Raw genomic sequence first — 21,878 nt, 5'->3', positions numbered from 1 at the left:
ATCCTTTTTCCTTAGCACGTGTGAAAGGGGAGGGGGCGCCAATAGTTGGCGCCCCACTTTATCTGGAACTTTTTTTCATAAAAAAAAATTGGCGCCCCACTTTATCTGGAACTTTTTTTCATCAAAATTTTTTTTTATTTGAATTTGATTTAAAATAAGATAAAAATCTCTCTAATGAGGGCATGAAATGTTTTTTTTATGAAACAAAAAAAAAATTGAGAAAGTTGGGACATGTGCTAATTGTTGGCGTGAGACATCTCTCCTTTTTTCTTCCCTTATCTCAATGCATCTCATCCATTCTTTTTGTTTTGGATGCCCAAGATCCAATGGGATTTGATATTTTAAGGTGTTAAGAAGGGTTTGGGGCATTAGAGATCTGGTTGGAGTGACAAAAATAAAAGAAGGAGAGATGGCGTGTGCTAAAGAGATGAAGCTCTTCTTTCTTATATCAAAATTCTTCCAAACACCTCCTCCTCCCTTCTCCCCTTCATCCAACATCCAGATCTGATGGTGATCAGATCTAAGAAGAGAAAAGAGAGAGAAGAAGAGAAGAAGAATGATTCTTCTTCTCTTCATGGTGATCTGGTTCAGATCTCATCGGATCTGTGCGAAAGAGTTCACACAGCGATCTCCTTCTTCAAGATCTAGAAGAAGAGATCTAGATCCAAAATAAGGAGAGAGATCTGTAAGGTGCTAGTACACCGATGATCTTGATGCTCTGATCAGATGGCTCCGTATAGATACCAGTAGAGATTGGATGTGTGCGTGGCTACGATCAGAACCCGAGACATCTACAGAATCCGAGGTATGGAGATCTGATCTCCGTTTGTTTTTCCTAACAGTTTATTTTTTTATTTCAGATTTCAGATTGTAGGTACATATTCGTATCAAGATCCATGCTATAGTTTTTAGATCAAATCTAGTACGTATAAACTAAAATTATTTTAATTTATTTCTACTATATAGATGTTTAGAAAAAAATTTTGAACTATACATACGAAACTGTAGTGTATTCTAACATGCGGCCCCTGCCCCATGATCCATCCCCACATCAGTGCGTCTATGAGTATTGCTGTGAGTATTAGTGACGGCATTAGCGATGACTAATATTGTCTATTATTAGTGACGGCATTAGTGATGGCTAGTGTCATCACTAAAAGTTAATTAAATATTGATTTAATTAATTAGTTAGATAATTAAATAATTAATTAATTAGATGCATGGGACTTGGGTCTGGGCATGCAGAGTGCTCAGATCAAGGGAAGATGTCAAGCAGCATTGCAAACATGGGGTCTGGGAGTGTCCTGCATGTCCGGACCTCTGGTCATAACTGGCATCCAAAGCATTTAGCCCTCACGGCCCAGTGCACTCTAGCTGATAGAAGGACCCGCACAGCATTAATTATATATTAATTTTAATAAAATTTGCATTGCATGGAGTGATAGATCAATCAATTGATTGATGTATATATTATAATGTATTCATATATTTATTTATTTTTATAAAATAGAAGAATTATGTATATTGATCAATTGATTGTCTACTATGGATATTTTAGGAAGTGCATGTAATTCTATAGGTCATTATAGTAATCAAACGATATGCTGAGGGTTTGAAAGAAATTTCGAACAGTAATTTTTTTTTGCTCTCTCTACACGAGAGAACTAAGAAGAAATACTGTCAAAATTTTTTTCAGCCCCTGTTGCATATCATTTGATTATTGTAATAGACCTATGGAATTAATGTATTTTCTGAATAGGATAGGACCTATCTTTACCTATTAGTTGATGATAGGATGCATTTACTATATAAGCCATTTTTAATGATAAAATAGTATTTAATAATTATCTTATATTCATGTATATGTAAAATTTTTTGATAGTCTATCATGGACCGTAGTTAGATGGACCGTCGAGTAATCGACAGAAAAATTTCTACTGAATACAGGAAAGGTGTAAAGTACTTCTACAATTTTATTTTTGAAAATATGGCACTTTTACATCAAGGATGGGCTCGTTTCCCTTGTAACAGATGTGACGATAGAAAAATATTTGATAGAGATGCAATTACTGTCCATTTGTAAATGAGTGAATTTATGTCCAACTATATATTGAATGTATGTCCTAGAAGTCAATCTTAGCTGACATATTTCATATCTCTAGAATATGATTTTGTACTTATTGGGTAGTTATATTATCATTCATGTTTATGTGTCCATGAATCATCCAAGGGATTAACAAAATGATGACACATATTCTCAAAGAGTTGAGAACTTGAGATATGTCATTAATGGTTAATTTCTAAATTGCTCCTGATCATAGGATCATCATGGAGATGGTGATTGATCTGGATAGATCAGTTACAGATCGCTTTCTTCGGACAGATGGGTCTCGAGTCTGTAATGTAGAGATACTGGAGCGAGAGTGCAGGTGATTGTTAGAGAACAATTAGCACTGAGCGTGACCAACACAAGAAATCACATGGATGTTTGCTCACTCGTTAGTGACTTTCTCGATGCTGTAGTTGTATGACTGATCGTTTAACCTGAGATGGCACTACTACTTACAGTGAGGCTGCTGGAGTTTGACTGACACATCAACATGGATCTCAATGAGTCCTTATAGTGGATGTTGGTGATAGTTGGTCCACTATAAAAGTGAGGTGTGCATCAAGATAGGATCTATTGACCCTAACAGAAGGGAGTAGTCCTATAAGATTTAAGAGGCTGAGCCCTTAAGTCTATGGCCATAGCAATGTGATTGATGGAAAAGAGTTTTCATAGAGTCACATATGGACTCAAGCTGATTGAATCTATCATATGACCGATGTTAAGATTTGATAATTCATCCATGACCTGCCATTTAATCGGGACTCACGATAGAGGGACTGTATCATATGCTAACTGCACCTAGATGTTCATCTTTTATTCTACTGGGTTGCTACTACATACTGCTAGGTGTCACTGGTAGATTGTGAGACTCATAAGGATCATCTTGATGATCCATGATCCTTAGTGGGCTGAGTTAGAATTGTTCCAACCCATTGAAAAGAGTTTCAATGATATTGTAATAGAAATCATAATATATCTCACTACCAGACAGAATAAAACCTATGAGATCACACACAAGAGAGGCTTTTGACTGATCAGATGCTTGAATTACGATTATAAATCATAACAGGATTTGATTATCAATTTGATTGATAATTGATCCAATGCAAATGTTGCATTATGTAACTTACTAAAGAATTAGTGAGTTATAGGAGGATTAATTAGCAATAGGATTGCTAATTGGCTGAATTTGATTGAGCAATAGGGCTTGCATCAAGTTCATTTTGATTGGATTTAATTTGACTCATTATGGATTTGATTTGATCAACCCCAATTGAGTTATAGGATAACCCCAAAAGGATCGAATAATTAGCCTCAGTTGAATTAGAATTTGGGTTTGACCCAATTTCTAATTAGACTAAGATATATGTATTCCTATTTAGACTAGAAATCCTCATTTTCATGGATGCACCAAATTCTAATTGGATTAGGATTAAAATTGAGTTTCACTCAAACACCAAAAAAGAGTCCAATAGGAGTAGGACTCCTCCTCCAATTAGGAGATATCTAATCTAAATAGTTTGGGCTCCAAATCAGATTTGGATTTTCATCTATCTGAGTCTAATTTGATCCTAATAGGATGAATTAATTGATATTTTATTTGACTTAAAACAGCCACCTTAATGAAGAGCCCCATGTTCTTAAACTTCCTTTTCATGTGCCAACAAGGAGTCCCACATCAAACTTTTTTTGTGCACCACGCCCCTACCTGTTTTGATGCCACCTTTTCCCTTCTTATTAGCATGTAAGAAAGAAAGATATTCCTCCCTTTCTCTCGTGTAAAACTTGGGTGCAATTCTGGTTGGATTGGACGGCATCTAATTTGGTAGAGTCCTAATAGTTTTGGACTCTTGATTCCTATCCAAATACAATCTCATCTCTTCCCTATTTAAAGACCACCCCTTGGGATGTGAAAGAAGAGAGAGGAGGATCAGGTTGACGCCAAAAGGGAGCCCCTTTTGTGCATGAAAAATCATGGGAGGGAAGGGGATGGTGTGAAGAAAAGTGGCGTGAGGTAAGTTGGTGTTATCCCTTCTTTCTTACACAACCAATTATTGGTTGTTTGGACATCTCCTTCTCTCCCTCTTGTCCATGTTTAGACATGGATGTCGCATTTTCTCTTTGTCTAAAAGTTGGATAAAATTTTTACATCTCTATTATAAAGATTTGGTGTATGTACTTTAGGAAGAAAAGAGAAGAAAGAATTCTTCTCATGATCTCTAGCATAGAGATCAAGATCCTCCTACATCTTCTTATTCTCTAAAAGTATCTTAGAAGAAAAAAAGATTTTCAACCATCAGGATGTGATCTCTGTAAGGGATCTAGCACTCCGGTGAGATCAGAAGACTTCTGATCAGGTCAGAGTCTCATGTGGATATCCATAGAGGTCGGACACTTGTATGGCTAAAAGGGACCCTCGAAAGACATCCATGATCATCTGTTCATGTTGAAGATTGATCCATATCAAGGTATGTTTTATATTTATTTTTTTTATTTGATTTTTGTATCTAAATCTTATCTCACATATGATGATCTTGTTTATTGTTTGAAGATTTGATCTTATGTATACTTAGATTAAATTAGATTTAATCTGAAAAATTTTTAAAATTTTACTGCATACTTATTTTATAAAATCATGCATGCATGAAACCATAAAAATCTAATAGTGGTATCAGAGCTACATCTATGCATGAGATTAAGATTTAGATTTAAAATCTATAGAGAAAAATTTCAGATCTAAAAGATTTTGATGTCATTCTGACATAAGATTGTCCTAGCATAATTTGTTATGCTGTATGGTTGTCCTAGAATGATGTTAAAATTTTTAATTAGATTGAATTTTTAGATCTAATTTTTTCAGCATATATGTGATATATATTTTGTTATTTAGATCTGAAAAGAGTTTTGAGATCTGTTATGATTCATATATATGATATATAAAAGTATGTTTAGGACTGAAATTTGTTTCTATGACCTGAACTTGTTTATGTATATGATACATATTTGTATGCATAATCTGAAATTATTTTGAGATCAAAATTTACTCTTCATGCAAAAAATTTAGATCTGAAAATTTTGATTTAAGATATGAAATTAGTGTTTGTGCATGAGGGATTGGTCATGGGTAGATCAAGTTAGGTCCTGTAATCTGATTACATTAAAAGATTTCTGATTTGATCATGTTAGGTCTAGATCGATTTAGCAGTTAATCAAATCGAGTCAAGTATTGATTAGGATGAGGTCAATAGAGCCTAAGATCATACAATTATTGTTGATTGAATCGATTAACACCCATATGTAGAATCAATTAACCTAAGGATCTAATTCGGCTCTGTGGCTCGAGTCTGATTCACCTAAGCTAATCTATTTGGATTAATTATGCAATTGATGTCTAAGGCAAGTAATTGAAAGGTAGTTATTTAATTGGTTCCGTTTGCTTACCTGATCAATTTATTGATGTCTAAGGACAACAATGGGAGAACCCCCATCAATCTTTACTTATCTGGCCAATTTGAAAGATTGAGTCTCAAATATGGTTGCTTGATGGTTTGATTTATCTCATGCCAATTACATCAGTCATATGATGACTAATTAGATGAGACCTAAACCTAAATCTCTCCATAAATATTAAGTCCAAGGTCTTCCACCATTGTAGATGTGCAGACGTGCTACTGGCATTGATTATTCTCGGCTGATCATAGTGATTCAGTTGCATCGGAAACATGCAACCACTCTATTTGCAAAGAGTTGCTGTGGGGTAAAGATGGGATTGGGCCCAATAACTGTTAAGTGAGGGACCCAATGACAGCTTTATACCTACTTGTGAATGGTGGGTCTGGCTTAACTAAGAAGTGTGGACAATAACTGTTAGATGAGCCCATATAACTTAGAGACCAAGTGGCTGCAACATACTTAGAGAAGCATCTGAGAAAAGAATTATCCATGCATCGATATTTATTCATGTTACCAATAACTGTTAGGTGAGGTGCACGACATCTGTGGGACCGTGCACCCATTAGAAATCCAATTATCACATCAGGATTTTTATTTCTCCATCCAGAGAGTATGGGAGATCTGATAAAATAATGGGAGTCTCCTTTTATATCTAAAAGTCTCTAGAGCAAATTATAAAATAAGTACAAACATCCAATTAGAATCTTTGCTCTTTGCTGTTCATTGTATTAGATTTCAACCCTCTAGCTTATATCCTAGATATCAACCGATTAACCAAAATCAATTACATAGACTGGCTCATAAATTTAAGAATTATTCTTAATTTAAAAAATTAAGCAATATTCTCTATCAGGTTATTCTATTATTAATGACTTGTCCAACCCATAGTCAACGAGCTATATTTGATGAGTAGATGGACAATGATAATTAAAATAGGTGCTATGCATGAGCACATGTTCACTGCCTACGACATGTTGATTCATCTACAAGTATTGTAAGATAATCAGAGTCGCACAGCGCATGTGATGCGTGATGGGCAGTCAGTCTATGATCATTATTGACAATGATCAAGGATATTAAGGAGCTTAAAAGGCTCGACATGATCATGCACAAAGAATTGCTTATGGATTTGATCCTGCGATCCCTGATTAGTTTATATGGGTAGTTTATTGTGAACTACCATATAAAAGACTATCATGGCACCTTATCTAAATTTGTCAAAGTGTTACTAATAAAGGAACCTTAAAAGAGTTCAGAGGTAAATACCTGGAGAGCCTAAAAAAATAATAACACGCCTAGAGTAGGCATATCAAGATTGCTTAATACTATCCTTATGATTTTTTCTTCTCTTAGTTGAGCTATGCACTCTAGTGTAGAGTCGATGGGAATGTAGAGGGTTGAGGAAGTAACCCTTAAATTGATGATAAAGTAAGAGTTGCTGCTGTAGCCATGGGTGTTTGTCCTTTATGATCATCATTTGGATTTAGTTCTAAGAGACCATCTCTATCATTTGCATGGTGATACATCTGTGAACTTAATTGAGCAATCAGTGAATGCCATTGGATCTGAGAGATCCAGAATTGAGATAAGCTTAAAGTATATGTGGACCCTTAGGCTAAGTCATATTGAAGAAAAAATGATTAACAAACTAGAGAATATGGGCCTTTGGGCTTATTGATTGTTTAGTCATATCAAATTTGTGTATCATCTCTTTGAGGAAATATGATCAAGCTACTCTTATAAAACAAGAAGAAAAGAACCACTGAGATACTTATCCTTGTACACATTTGATGTATATAGCCCGTGTGATGTGCTAACCAAAGAGTTGTCTCTACTTTGTATATGAGATACAAATATAAAATTTTTGAAAGATTCAAAGAATTCAGATGTAAGTAGAGAAATAAATTAAAAATTTTCTAAAGGTACTTCAATAGGATCGATGATGCAATACCATTGAAAGAAACTTCTCGGTTATCTCATAAAATGGCATTGTTTTATACTGGACCTCTCTTAGTATATCTCAGCTCAACGAGATAAGAAGAGTCTGGTCTATAATGAACTTTCCTGATTTATGTTTCTTTAGGGACATGCTTTATTTCTATGAAATTGGATTTTCTTTAAACCTGTTCCTACATCACCGTATGAGATATGGCATAGTGAGAACTGAATCTTAATTATTTTGAGATTCAAGGATATCCAGCCTGTGTCCTGGACAGCAGGTGGATATGTTAGAGGATAGGTCTATAAAGCTCATCCTAAAAGAGTTTGAAATACTGCTTTCTAAAAAGATTGCAATATGATTGTGATCCGACATTGCTATCTTCTTGAAAAATTATTTAACCAAGATGAAGTAGTGGGAGAAAAGTTAAGCTCAAAGAGAGTCTCTCTGAAGAGCAACGAGTTTTGGGACCTTAAGAACCTATTTATCATTATGAGCCAGTAGATATGTATTCCTTCTCCATCTCGTATACATAGTAGGATCTTCAATCATCTCAAAAGGTACTTGGGTATGCTTAACAGAGGATGTAGAAAAAGTTATTTCTCATGGGAGATGGGAGCATAGAGATGATCTCAAAATCTACAACGAGGCGATGTGAGACATCGACTTCAAGAAAGAGATGTGAAATAACTTTTCTGAGAAGAGATCTTCTGAAGATTTCTTTATGGAGTAGCCTATGGATTTCACTTCTTGTGATAGGTGATCACAAAGACTACAATACCCTTGAAATTGGAATAGTCATTTTGATGATATGATCAAACTATTTGATCAGAAAAGAGAAATTATAGGTTTCAAAAGGGTCAGTGGGAGTATCCAAAACTGACATCAGTTAAAATATAGTTGAATATAGATTTCTTCATAAAAGATATAAAGCGAGCATCCTAAAGATCTATAGAGATTGATGCAATTGGATGCTTGTGTTTTCACAAATAAAGTACAAAGACTGGATGCCAAAAGGGTTCAGCATAGAAATCTCAGAGAGAGATCTGTTACTCTCTTGGACATAGATGCATGCCATATAATGTACTTGAACTGATATAGTTATTACTGTGATTGTCACAAGTAGATATCAGTTGTATCTAGACTATGAGCACTGGATTGCTGTAAAAACATCCTTAAGCTCTTAAAAAGAACTAAGGATATGCTCTTAATTTAGAAAAATATCAAAGCTAGGAGTGGAAGGATACATCAATTTAGATTTTATATATGATATTGATGGTAGAATGTCTACATCATGAGGTATGTTCCTATGTCGATATCTTGGAAAGATTTCAAGTAATCAATCAATGGAAACTGAGTGCACTGTAGAAGTGTGGGATGCATTCTAGTTTTAATGTTAGTTGCAGAATTGGTTGTCATGCTATTAGATACCGTGATACTATACTGCAAAGACAAAAGCATCATAGTCCTTGCTAAAGAGCCTAGGTCTCACCAGATATCCAAGCACATAGAACAGCTGAACATGCGACTACCTTGAGTAGAAATATATAGAGGTATAGAAAGCAAACTCCACATGTGATGTGGATGACCCACTGATAAGTCACTTAGCCAGCCTAAGACTATAGACTGTCTTGTGAAGATGGAGCTTGATACATGACAGATTGGCTTTAGTGCAAGTGAGAGATTATTGGATGTATGCTCAAGAAGTCAATCTTGACTGACACATTTCATAGCTCTGGATATGATTTTGTACTTATTGGGCAGTTATATTATTATTCATGTTTGTGTATCCATGAATCATCCAAGAGATTAACAAAATGATGACACATATTCTCAAAGAGTTGAGAACTTGAGACATGCATCATTAATGATTAATTCCTAAATTGCTCTTGGTCATAAAATCATCATGGAGATGGTGATTGATCCGGATAGACCAGTGTACGGATCATTTTCTTCGGACAGATGGATCTCGAGTCTGTAGTGTAGAGATACTGGAACGAGAGTGCAGGTGGTTGTTAGAGAACAACTAGTACTGAGCGTGACCAACATGAGAAGTCACATGAATGTCTGCTCACTTGTTAATGACTTTCTCGATGCTACAGTTGTATGACTGGTGCTTTGACCTGAGATGGCACTACTGCTCATAGTGAGGCTATTGGAGTTTGACTGATACATCAATATGGGTCTCAATGAGCCCTTGTAGTGGATGTTAGTAATAGTTGGTCCACTGTAGGAGTGTGGTGTGCATCAAGATGGGATCTATCGACCCTAGCAGAAGAGAGTAATCCTATGAGATTTAAGAGGCTGAGTCCTTAAGTCTATGGCCATAGTAGTGTGATTGATGAAAAAAAAATTTCATAGAGTCACATATGGACTCAAGCTGATTGAATCTATCATATGATCGATGTTGAGATTTGACGATTCATCCATGACCTGCCATCTGATTGGAATTCATGATAGAGGGACTGTATCATATACTAACTGCATCTAGAGGTTCATCTTTTATTCTGCTGGGTTGTCATTGCATACTACTAGATATCACTGGTGGATTGTGAGACTCATGAGGATCATCTTGATGATCAATGATCCTTGGTGGGTTGAGTTGGAATTGTTCCAATCCATTGAAAAAAGTTTCAATGATATTATGATAGAGATCACAATATATCTCACTACTAGACAGAATAGAACCTATGGGGTCACACACAAAAGAGACCTTTGACTGATCAGATGGTTGAATTATGATTATAAATCGTAACAGGATTTGATTATCAATTTGATTGATAATTAATCCAATACAAATATTGCATTATGTAACTTACTAAAGAGTTAGTAAGTTATAAGAGGATTCATTAGCAATAAGATTGCTAATTGGCTCAATTTGATTGAGCAATGGGGCTTGCATCAAGTTCAATTTGATTGAATTTAATTTGACTCATTATGGGTTTGATTTGATCAACCCCAATTGGATTATAGGATAATCCCAAAAATATTGGATGATTAGTCCTAGTTGAATAAGAATTTGGGTTTGATCCAATTTCTAATTAGATTAGGATGTATGTATTCTTAATTGGACTAAGAATCTTTATTTTCATGGGTGCACCAAATCCTAATTGGATTAGGATTAAAATTGAGTTTGACTCAAGCACCAAGAAAGAGTCCAATAGGACTAGGACTCTTTCAATTAGGAGATATCTAATCTAAATAATTTGGGGTCTAAATCAGATTTGAATTTCTATCTATCTGAGTCAAATCTGGTTCTAATGTGATTAGAATTAATTGATATTTTATTTGACTTAAAATAGCCACCTTAATGAAGAGTCCCATGTTATTAAACTTCCTTTTCATGTGCCAACAAAGAGTCCCACGCCAAACATTTTTTGTGTGCCACGCCCCTACCTATTTTGATGCCACCTTTTCCCTTCTTATTAGTGTGTAAGAAAGAAAGATATTCCTCCCTTTCTCCCATGTAAAACTTGGGTGCAATTCTGGTTGGATTGGGCGGCATCTAATTTGGTAGAGTCCTAATAGTTTTGGACTCTTGATTCCTGTCCAAATACAATCTCATCTCTTCCCTATTTAAAGACCACCCCTTGGGACGTGAGATAAGAGAGAAGAGGATCAGGTTGATGCCAAAAGGGAGCCCCTTTTGTGCATGAAAAATCATGGGAGGGAAGGGGACGGCATGAAGAAAAGTGGCGTGAGGTAAGTTGGTGTTATCCCTTCTTTCTTACACAACCAATTGTTGGTTGTTTGGACATCTCCTTCTCTCCCTCTTGTCCATGGTTAGAAATGGATGTCTCCTCTTTTCTTGGTTCAGAAGTTGGATAAAATTTTTACATATTTATTGTAGAGATTTGGTGTATGGATTTTAGGAAGAAAAGAGAAAAAAGAGTTCTTCTCATAATCTCTAGCATAGAGATCAAGATCCTCCTACATCTTCTTGTTATCTAAGAGTGGCTTAGGAGAAAAGAAGATTTTCATCCATCAAGATGCGATCTCTGCAAGGGAGCTACCACCCCAGTGATATCAGAAGGCTTTTGATCAGATTAGAGTCTCGTATGGATACCCGTAGAGGTCGGATGCTTGTGCGGCTAAAAAGGACCTTCGAAAGACATCCATGATCATCAGTTCATATTGAAGATTGATCAATGTCCAGGTATATTTTATATTTATTTTTCTCTATTTGATTTCTGTATCTGAATCTTATCTCATATATGATGAACTTGTTTATGGTTTGAAGATTTGATCTTATGCATGCTTAGATTAAATTAGATTTAATCTGAAAAATTTTTAAAATTTTGATGCATACTTGTAAAATCATGCATGCATGAAATCATAAAAATTCAACACTATAAGTATTGGTACCTGCATGGAGAGATGTGGGAGAAAATTGCAAGGGTTAAAACCAAGCAAGATATGGACACAGATAGAATGGTGGACATAGTTATGGATGCGACTGATCTTGAATTTAACTGGGATGTGGAGGACGATCTAGAAGCTAGTAGCTGTAATTTCTACTGTATGCTGAAAGATGCTGATGAACCACTATGGTCACGATGTAAAACACACATTATACTATCAGCTATGTCAGAATTGTTGAACTTAAACATCAAGTTTAATATGACAGTCAATTGTTATGATAGGATGGTAGCAATAATAAAAAAATACTACCGAAGGATGAGAAGCTTGTTAGGAGTTTCTATGCTTTGAAGAAAATGATGAAAGGGTTGGGCATGGGATATAAGAAGATAGAGGCATGCTGTAATGGTTACATATTTTTCTATGAGAACCAATGAAAAGCTCATAAGGCATATACGGTGCAAACCGATTTAAACCGAGGCAAGAGAGTAAAAATTAGAAGGACATACTATACAAGATTCTTTGATATCTTCCCCTCACTCCTAGACTTCAGAGGCTCTATTTGTCCAAGAGTACTATCGGACAGACGAAATGGCATAAAGAGGGACCACGCAAGCACTGCGATATGATGTGTCATCCATCGGACAGCGAGGCATAGAAGCAATTTGATGCTTACCACCCTTTATTTGCTCAAAAATCACGCAATGTCTGGCTGGGTCTATCTATGGATGGTTTTACACCATTTGATCATGTAGCAGCCCTTTATTCATGTTAGCCAGTATTTATCACTCTATACAATCTGCCATCTAGGATGTGCATAAAAGAACATAACATCTTTCTTACATTAGTCATTCCTGGACCATGACATCCTGGTAGAAGCATTAATGTATATTTAAGGCCTCTTGTTAATGAGCTAAAATTATTATGATCCGATGGCATTCATACTTTTGATGCATCGAAGAAATAAAATTTTATAATGAAGGCTGCATTGATGTGGACCATTAGTAATTTTTCTGCTTGTGGGATGCTGTCAGGATGGAGTACTAATGGGAAGCTAGCAAGTCCCTATTGCATGGAGAATACTAAATCATTTCAGCTTGAGCATAGTCATAAGCCTTGTTGGTTTGATTATCATTGTCAATTCCTTCCCAAGTATCATTCTTTTCGAAAGCAGTGAGACAGTTTCAGGAGGAATAAGATAGAGAAAGACTATGTGCCCCATGTTGGAAAACCGACAGGCATATAGTATGTATTTAAATTTTTTTTTATATAGTAGAAAATCAGATTAAACAATTTAATCTATACTACATGCTTAGGATCTAATCTTAACACCTACCCTAAGATCTATAATATATTATGTATGCATATGAAAATCTGAAAACCAAATTCTACATGCAAGATCACATCTAAACATATAACCATAGATCATATCTACACTATACATCATATGTATATCAAGTACGAGTTCAGAACTCGATACTTAAGTGCGGGTAGCAGATCTCTACATCTAAAAATCATGGTCTTGCTGGTTGTTCGTAGCCACATAGGATGTCCAGCCTTTATAGATGATCCACTCGAAGCACCGCACTGATCAACTTTTATGGGAGTGCTAGCCCACATAAAAACTTTTAGATGGCTGATCTTCTCTTTTTATGGATCTTCGGACTCCTTCAAAATCATAAGAAGAGTAAAGAGGAATTGTTGATGGAAAAATGGAGGTAGAACTCTCTTCTCTTTTGACTTTTTCCTCACCCAAAAACTCTAGAACAGATTTCTAGGATGCTCACCCAAGAGGAGGAAGAACTCCTTTAGATCACACGCCTACAAGAGGCTGCCCACCCCAAGACCTCATACCCAAAACCCTAACTCACACCTCAAGGGATCTCCACTAATTTTTGGAGCATGAAAATCAGGATTTTATATAGATGTGGGCAATGGGGTGTTTGGATGAGACAAATTTCTCATCTAAATTTGAATTCAAATCAGATTTGAATTCGATTGGATCAACCAATTGATCCAAACTCTTGATCCCTATCAAGAGTGAGCGACAACCTTCCTTTGGCATGGAGTTTCTCATGCCAATCTAAAATTAGCGATGAGAAAAGTGGGCAGCAACTCATGGGTGGTCGGCTAGGGTGAGGAGAAGTCTAAGTTGGTTTGGACTCTTTAATGTTTATCCAAATAAGTCTCTAACCTAATCATATTAGGTTAGACCCAATTGAATAACATGAATCCAATCCAATTAGATTCTAAATATGATTAAATTCTAATCAAATCAGAATTTAACTAAGTCCAAGTCCTGATCAAATCAAGAACCATTCACTCTCGATAATTAGGTCATCTCATAACCTAATCGGATCAAACCAAATTGAATCCAATTCAATTAGTTTTGAACCAAATCACATTGCTCAATTAAATTGAGCTAATTAATAATTTAATTGATCATCAATCCTTCTATAATTCACCAACTCTTAGTGAATTAATTTACTATAATTTTTGCATAAGGCTATCCATCAATCAAATTGATGATTACAACCTAGAATGATTCTCAATCATCAATCAGCCATATGATCATACAATAATTTCTTTTAAGTGTGACTCCATAGATTTGAACCTAAGCCAGTAGTATAGAAATAACTTTCAAAACTAATTGATATAACTATCTAGCAATGAGATCCGACATCCGGATAGGCCGAATGATTATAAAGCAATATTCAAGAATCTACTGATGTATGGTTATCATATAATTCATCTCTTTGACCCTAATGCTCAAAGTGATCTAAGATTTAACTGTCAACCTTGCAATAGTCAACCATATTGTATATCTACCTAGCAAATCCAACATATGGATTATCTTGGCTAAGATTTTACTAAATTAAAATACACTGATGCATTAACTCCAACTTATTCAGAGAGGCAATCCCATTTTAACTCACGCACCGACTTGACAAGTATTTGATTGCACCCAAAAATTTTCTGTCACTAAATTAGAAATTCAGATAGTCCAACATCAAAGTATAGTGAGTTGCTTGCAAGTTACGATGGTGATCTCAGATCAGAGGGACACTTATACCCATACCCTTCGCGAGCTACTTTTGACAGTAGAGTGCTTCATAATTGGTCACTTTCGATGCGAATGTACTCCTATATTTCACTTACATGCCATACCAATATCTCTACACTCCTTGGTTAAGAAGACAACCAACCTATATAGTACACAACGACCTACATTTGATATCATTATCATTCTAGTAATAATATATCATTTGGTCACGAATAAGTTTAAGGACTAAATCCTCTATTTAAATTAGTCCTAAGGACTTTATCACAATCCAAGAGTTCATATTAAAGATATAAATATTTGTGATAAAAATATGAAATAACTTTTATTATTGAATAATTCATATACAAGTATAAAAGAATACAATCGTCAACAGACTGACGATTGCTTTGGGATACAATTTCCAACAACTCCCACTTGGACTAAAGCCAATCAGTATAGTATCATATATCCATCTTCATTTTATGATCTTCGAACTCCTTAACACTGAGGACTTTAATAAATGGGTCAGCCAAATTCTCCTTTCCATCGATCTTCTGAAGCTCGATGTCATCTCGATTCACGATCTCCCGGATCAAGTGGTAGTGGCACAGTATATGCTTGGTGCACTGATGGAACTTTAGTTCCTTTGCTTGAGCAATGGTGCCAGTGCTGTCGCAGTATAACAGGATCGGACCATCCAGGAAGGGTGCCACTTTAAGCTTGCCGATGAACTTCTACAACCATATAGCTTCCTTCACAACATCTGATGCCACGATGTACTCCACCTCACACACTGAGTCGGTCACGATGTGTTGTTTGAAACTTTTTCAATAGATTGCTCCATCATTCAAGATAAATATAAAATCCGACATACTCTTACTGTCATCATGGTCTGATTAAAAGTTAGAGTCTATAAACTCTATAAGTTTTTAATCAGATTCTCCATAAATGAGTCACTGATCCTTAATATTTCTCAAATACTTAAGGATGGTCTTTACAACTTTTCAATAGTTCTCCTCCAGATCAGACTGGTATCTGCTTACTACCCCTAGTGAGTATGTCATGTCTGATCTTGTATATATCATAACATATATTATAGAATCCACTGTCGAAGCATATAAAATCTTACTCATATGCTCCCTCTCTTGAGAAGTTATCGGACAATCTCTCTTTAAGAAAGAATTTTCATGGCCTATCAGAAGATAGTCTTTCTTGAAATTTTTCATACAGAATCACTTCAGTACAGTATCGATATACGTGGACTGAGATAATTAAAGCATTCTCTTCGATCTATCTTTATAGATCTTTATCTCCAAGATGAAGAATGCTTCTTCCAAATCCTTTATGAAGAATTGAGATGATAGTCAAGCCTTTATTTTCTGTAATGTAGGGACGTCATTTCTAATTAAGAAAATATCATCCACATACAGAACAAGAAATACTACCACAGAATTGTTAACCTATTTATAAATGTAGGGTTCTTCTTCATTTCTAACGAAGCCATACGTTCTGATCATTTTATCAAAATGCATGTTCCAACTCCTACTTGCCTGCTTCAATTCATAAATAGATCTTTAAAGCTTGCACACCTTAGACTCATTTGTGGATGTAAAATCTTCAGATTATATCATATACACCTCTTCTCCAGCTCAGCATTCAGAAAAGCTATTTTTATATCAATTTGCCAGATTTCATAGTACAGATATGTTGCTATCGCAAGCATGATCCGAATGGACTTGAGCATTGCCATAAGAGAGAATGTCTCGTCATATCAATATCATAATGTTGATGATACCTCTTGGCAACCCGACGGGCTTTATAGGTCTTCACTTTTTCATTTGCGTCTCTCTTCCTTTTGAAGATCCACTTACATCCTATGAATTTTCTCTCTTCAGGTGGGTCAACTAATATCCATACATCATTGATCTTCATGGACTCTATTTCGGACTTCATAGCTTCAAGCTATTTATCGAAGTCAGACCTCTGCATTGCATCCATATAGATGATTAGATTCTCATTATTTTCATCAAGTTCAATAGGATCTCCATTCCAGATCAAGAAACCGTAGTATCTGTCTGGTTGGCATGATACTCTATCGAATCTCCTTAATAGTGCATCTACAACAGGCTCCGAGATTGATCTAATCAAATCCGATTCTATAGGTTCACTAGATTATATCGATTCTTCTACTCGTCAAACTTCATTAAGCTTAATTTTAGAGGTACTAATTGTTGGGAAATGTGTCCCAAAAAGCCAATCGTCAAGCTGTTGACGGTTGAGCAACCAAGTATTGTAATTGATTTGTTAATAAATAAAATATATTTGGCATCTTTATCATAAGCTTTCATCTTCTAATGAACTCCGTTGTTATGATGAAGTCCTTAGGACTATTTAAGTTCGATAAAGAGAGGATTTATCGATTAGTCCTTAAAACTATTCACAACCAAATGATAAGCTGTTAATAAGGACGACAGCTTCTATCGAGCATAGGTCGCTGTACGCCATATGGGTTGGTTGTCCTCTTAACCAAGGAGTGTGGAGACACTGGTATGGCATACAGGTGAGATGTAAGGGTACATCATCATTGAACGTGACCAACTTCAGAGTATTCTACTGTCGAGAATGTCTCTGATGGGATATAGGTATAAGTATCCCTTAGACTTGAGATCGCCTCAGTGACTTGCAAGCAACTCACTCTGCTTTGGTACTGGACTAACTGAATTTTTAATTCAGGGACGGAAGGCTTCTGGACACAGTCAAGTACTTGCGAAGTCAGAGTGTGATCGAGATGGGATTGACCACTCTAAGAGTTGGAGAAGAATGAGTCGCTGTATTTCAATTTAGCAAAATCTTGGCCAGGATAATCCATCATATGGATTTGATATTTTGAAATACAATGTGGACAACCTGATCAGAGTTGACAGTTGAACTCTAGGGTGTCCTATGATCATTTTGGTCAAGGGGATGAATTATATGAAAACTATATCCGCATGGATTCTAAGGATGTTGTTCTATACATTCGACCTATCCGGTCGTCGGGTACCATTGCTAGATGGTCACTTCGATTGGTATAGAAATTTATTCCTATGCTACCGACTTAGGTTCGGACCTATGAGGTCACACACATTAGAGTTCATGATCCGATCAGATGGTTAATCAACGATTAAGAATCGTTCTAGGGTTAAATGATCAATACGATTGACATTTAACCCAGTGCAAGTGTTGCAGGAGGATCTATTAGCAATTCGATTGCTGATTGGCTTAATTTGATTATGCCAATGGGTTGAGATTAATTTTAATTAAATATAATTTAATTAGATTTAGTTTAGGCTTGATTGGATCAAGTCCAATTGGTTTATTGGATAAGCCAAGTGCAAGAAAAAACTAGTCCTAGTTCAACTAGGACTTGGGTCAATCTAATTTCTAATTTGATTAGAAAATCAAATCAGATTTAAATCTAATTTAATCTGATTAAATTAGATTCTTAATTGGGTTAAGACGTATTTTAATTGAGTTGATCTAATTTTGATTTGATTTGGTTTGGGAAACCAAATTAAAACAAGTCATAAGACAGAATCCTAGTAAGACTAGGATTCCACCTTGCGCCACATAAGCCTTCTCCACGCCCTCTCTCTTATTCAACCCAATCTCCACTTATTTTGTGCGACAAAAGCCCTCTCCCAGATCTCTCCCACGTTCACAAAAGGTCTCCTCTCTTCTTTCTTACATGGAAGGTGGTTTGGATCAAATCTAAAAGGAATAAGTTTGGATTTTGAATTCTATGAGATAGAGTTTTAAAAATCCAAAACTCTTTCAATTTTGCACCGAATTTATCCAAATTTTTTTTGGAATTTTCGTGACTTTTAGGGTATATATTGTGCATCCTTTTCTAATGATCCATGTATGAAAATATGAAGGAAGTGCTCAAGAGTTGGGCGTCCCTTAACTTGCCATGTTTGGATAAGCCTTGACTAGGTGTTTGACCTAGACAAAGACTCTATCATATCTCTCTATATAAGATGAGTTTCTTTGTGAACTTTTAGAAAAAGTTAGAGATTTGAGAGACCTTTGTGCCATCCAAAAATTAGAGAGAAATACCTTTGGGTCGTGGAGATATAAAAGATGCAAGTTTAGGTGTCTAAAGAGAAAAACGTGAAGAAGAAGAGGGTCTTCTTCTAGGGTTTTTGTTTTCATATCTTTCCTCCCTCCATCTTGAGTTTCCTGAGAGTGTCTCAGATCTAAAACTTCTCCTTCTACTTTTCATCTTTGGAAGAGTCTAAATCAAGAAGAAGGAGGTACCTGATCAACCATCAAAGAAGGATCAGTGCAGTACTAGCATACTGTGCTGATTTTCTGAAGCAGGACTTCTGATCGAGATTCGTGGGCTCGTGTGGATGACTCCTAGAGGTCGGACGCATGTGTGGCTTGCAACATCATCCTTAAGCCCAGATCAGCGAGGTTAGAGCATCTAACTTGCAAGGTAATAGATCTGATCTATTGTTTAATACATACATTAGATGTGGTATAGAAATATGTTGATATGATCAACATGTAGTTCATGCTATATTTATATATTTTAATTTTTGATTTAATGCTATGTAATAATCATATAATAGGATCTTAGATCTAGAGATTCTCTGGTTTTAGAAAATAAATTTTGATTTATTTTAGTCTTCCGCTGTATGATCTTGAAAAAGTTTCAAGATCTAACCCTGAAACCCTAGATCTGGTTCCTTCAATTGGTATCAGAGCCTAGGTTCTTTATTTCATGATTATTTATACATACTTAGATTATTTTTTAGATTAGATCTAATTTATAATCTGATTATTAAATCTGAAATTAAAATTTTAGATCAATCACAAACTGCAAGGTTGTCCTGCTGTAAGGTTTACCCCTTACAGTGTAAAGGTTGTCCTAGTTTGTGTAGATCTATCTTTAATCATAAATTTGTTAGATATGATCTAGATTAAATTTATGATTTATTAGATTTAAAAAATATTTAAATCTGAAATAAAATCTCTTGGTTAATAATTTTTGTGCAAAGAAATTATTTAAAGTTGAAATTATTTCAATTACATGAACCTGTTTAGATTAGATCTAAAGTAGTTTCATGTTTATTTCACTTGCATCTTGATTATGAATCAAACATGCAATATGGTTGGTAGAATCATATTGTAAAATTATTTTACATATATGAAAATTATTTTTTGAAAAGCCAAACCCAACCCTCAGCCCAAAACTTAATTAAGAATTAAGAAGTTGTTTGATTAGGTTCTATGATTGTGAATTGAAGAACCTAAGACACAAATCATAACACATTGGGTTAATGGGTTAGTGGGAATTAGGTCCATTAATTGGGTTAGACCTATGGTTAGATTAAAGATGGACTTAATTAGAGAATTGACTAAATCTAATCAATTGTTGTCTTAGATTAGGTCAAGGATTCTCTAGATCAATTACAATAGTTGTAGTTGGTCAAGTCCATGTCTTTAACGAGAACCAAATGGACTTGATTCTTGGCTAAGCGGTCTAACACGAACTGTTAGGTTGATCTAATCGAAACTAATTAAACCAGTTGGTGTCTAAGGTAAACCAGATCGGTGGTTTTTAATTGGGAGCCCGCTTACCTGGCCATTTCTGATGGTGTCTAAGGCAAGCTTTGGCAGACCCTCCCACTGATTGAACTTACCTGGCCTCTTGGTGAAATTATGTTTTGATCGGATCACTTGACTATTCGAGCTGACCCATGTCAGCTAGGTAAATCAGTGTGACTGATTTAGGTGCTCCTAGACCAGTCCTTTTAATGGTCTCCCTTAAGCTGACTTGGTGAAGCCAGTGGGAGGATCATGATAAGCTGGTTCATCTGACCTCATCTTCTAAATTATTTAAATCCTCTAAAATTATTAGGTCCTTAAAATGACAAAGTTATGGAGATAACTGAGTCATAGCCTCCCATTAAGGTGTTTGATAATGAGTCCATTAACTCAATAATCATTGCAGACCCAAAGGCCTGGTGCTTGTTGACTAATGAAATTATCACTCATCATATGATGACTTGGAAGTGTCTCTCTAATGGTGGTTAGGTGAGCCAACCAAAGTTGGGCTTAATCATTCGTTAGTTAGATACACCAAGTATGATCATGTTAATGGTTGGACCTAACCGGATCCTTACAGTGGAGGCCAAAGCCTACTGATTAGGTTTCTGGGGCAAAATTAAAATTACTAGAAATTATTTAGAGAAACAATTGGTTATGAACCTACCCTTAGATGTACATGGGTTGACCAACCAAAGTTGGGCTTGTGTGCAGTCTAAGTGGATTCTAGTACCCGCTAAGGAATTAGGGTAATTCCTCGAGTTGGAGGTAGAGACTACCAATTCGAATAAAATAGTGGGAGAAACCTTTTGATTAAAGTCCAAATCTTTAGGTTTAATGAATCAATTACTAATTAGGTTATGGTTCTCCTTTGTGCAAATATGGCCACTTCCCTATCGCTCCGATCATTGTTGGACAATGATAAGTTGGTGGGACCCAACTTCGGTAGCTGGTACCGAAAGTTGAAGATAGTCCTGGAGAATGAATGGATCCTATATGTGATAATGGATCCTGCACCTGAGGAGCCAGATGCCAATGCACGTGGAACAGTCAGAGACACTTATCAGAAGTGGCTCAGTGACCGGACCACGGTGCGTTGTATCATGCTGGCTGCCATGAGCGACGAGTTCAGTCGCAGATTCGAGACGGCTCAGCCAAAGGATATGCTTCAAGTGTTGGAGGATGTCTTTGGCACACCCGATGATGTGGAGAGGTACAAGACTAGTTGTGCCATCTTCAATGCCAAAATGCAGGATGGTGCCTCTATCACTGATCATGTATTGTATATGATCGAGCTGATGGAACGATTGAGCAAGCTCAGCTTTTCCTTGCATAAACAGCTTAGGAAAGATGCAATACTGAACTCACTGCCCAAGTCT

The 21,878-nt window shown here is 35.9% G+C and overlaps 1 long non-coding RNA gene across 2 annotated transcripts; it reads left to right on the top strand.

Annotated features, from left to right (window-relative positions):
• Positions 1-5,065: 5,065 nt before the first annotated feature.
• LOC140853945 (uncharacterized) lies at positions 5,066-13,191 on the top strand. Of its 2 annotated transcripts, none has more exons than XR_012137086.1 (3): positions 5,066-11,204; positions 11,353-11,658; positions 11,859-12,886. It is a non-coding gene; the product is annotated as an uncharacterized lncRNA (long non-coding RNA). The 2 variants fall into 2 exon arrangements; XR_012137087.1 differs by lacking the exon at positions 11,859-12,886 and adding an exon at positions 12,896-13,191 and having other exon boundaries at positions 5,067-11,204.
• Positions 13,192-21,878: the final 8,687 nt, after the last annotated feature.

Source organism: Elaeis guineensis, chromosome 15 (genome assembly GCF_000442705.2).
Source record: "Elaeis guineensis isolate ETL-2024a chromosome 15, EG11, whole genome shotgun sequence".
Taxonomy (NCBI): Eukaryota; Viridiplantae; Streptophyta; class Magnoliopsida; order Arecales; family Arecaceae; genus Elaeis; species Elaeis guineensis.
This window is presented reverse-complemented; position numbering and strand designations above follow the sequence as displayed.